The 1,051-nt window shown below is 34.3% G+C and overlaps 1 non-coding gene across 1 annotated transcript; it reads left to right on the forward strand.

Moving 5' to 3' along the window:
- Positions 1-211: 211 nt before the first annotated feature.
- Positions 212-325, forward strand: Trnai-uau (transfer RNA isoleucine (anticodon UAU)). Its single transcript has 2 exons — positions 212-249; positions 290-325. It is a non-coding gene; the product is annotated as a tRNA-Ile (tRNA).
- Positions 326-1,051: the final 726 nt, after the last annotated feature.

The raw sequence follows: 1,051 nt of genomic DNA on the forward strand, positions 1-1,051 counted from the left end.
AGCTAAATTTAGTAAAGAATCGGGATATTTGCAAAATAATTTAAAAAAATGAAGTTGACAAAACGAAAAACAAATAAGAATCGACGGACGGACCAAGCCTTTATAAGAAATGCTAGGATGTATTTGACACACATTCATTCTTGTGATATTTGTTGAACTTTAATTGAAATATAAAAGTTAAATATTTACAATGTGGAGCACGATCTTGTATGCTCCGGTGGCACAATCGGTTAGCGCGCCGTACTTATAGACAGTACCTTCCCTGTGTTATCATTACACAGCGTGAGGAATGCGGAGGTTGTGAGTTCGAGCCTCACCCGGAGCAACGTTTTTTTTTCTTGCTAATAATTATTTTAAAGATATGATATAGTTTCAACTCATTAGTTTTCCCGTTTTACGGCTTATCAACACTTTTTAGATAATTTTAATGTATATCAAGCAACAAGTAGGTCAGAAGTTTAACTAATGAAAAGAATTATATGGAGATCTCCATAGTGACAGTGGGGTAGAATATAGATTATGTATCGTCTTATCCCTTGTCTTTGATTAACGACATGCTGTCCTATTAGGGAAGCTATCTATTTCTCGATCCTTGATTTGAGGACAGGATATTAGCAAGTCGCTATGGAGACAGCCGATCGCGTGAAAATGGAATTTGTTTGGTGAGGATTTCATTCTTCAGAAACTAGTGTGCTAATTGGCTTCAAGGATTAAAAATCTAACCTGCTTAGATCTTAAATATTATATCAGACATTTTCTTTTAATGAATTTTGATCAAAGTTTGAATAAGGATTCAAAGCATAAAGTTTAGTAAAATTAAATCTTGATTTTAATCTTTTATTGTTCGTAAAAGCAGTGCAAAAGTGTTCTGTTTGGGTTATTCATTTTACCTGTCCTAGGACGAGTATTCAGTTAGGTTTTGTTTTATTTGTCGTGTTTCTTTCTTTGTGAAGAAGAACTAACTGAATGTTTGACATCGTGACTCAGGTATACGCTGTACGGGTTCTTACGACCATGCTTGGTTGCTAGCATATTGATTGTTGATTAATGG

The sequence above is a fragment of the Euprymna scolopes genome, chromosome 16 (genome assembly GCF_053919585.1).
Source record: "Euprymna scolopes isolate OS-2025 chromosome 16, ASM5391958v1, whole genome shotgun sequence".
Lineage (NCBI taxonomy): Eukaryota > Metazoa > Mollusca > Cephalopoda > Sepiida > Sepiolidae > Euprymna > Euprymna scolopes.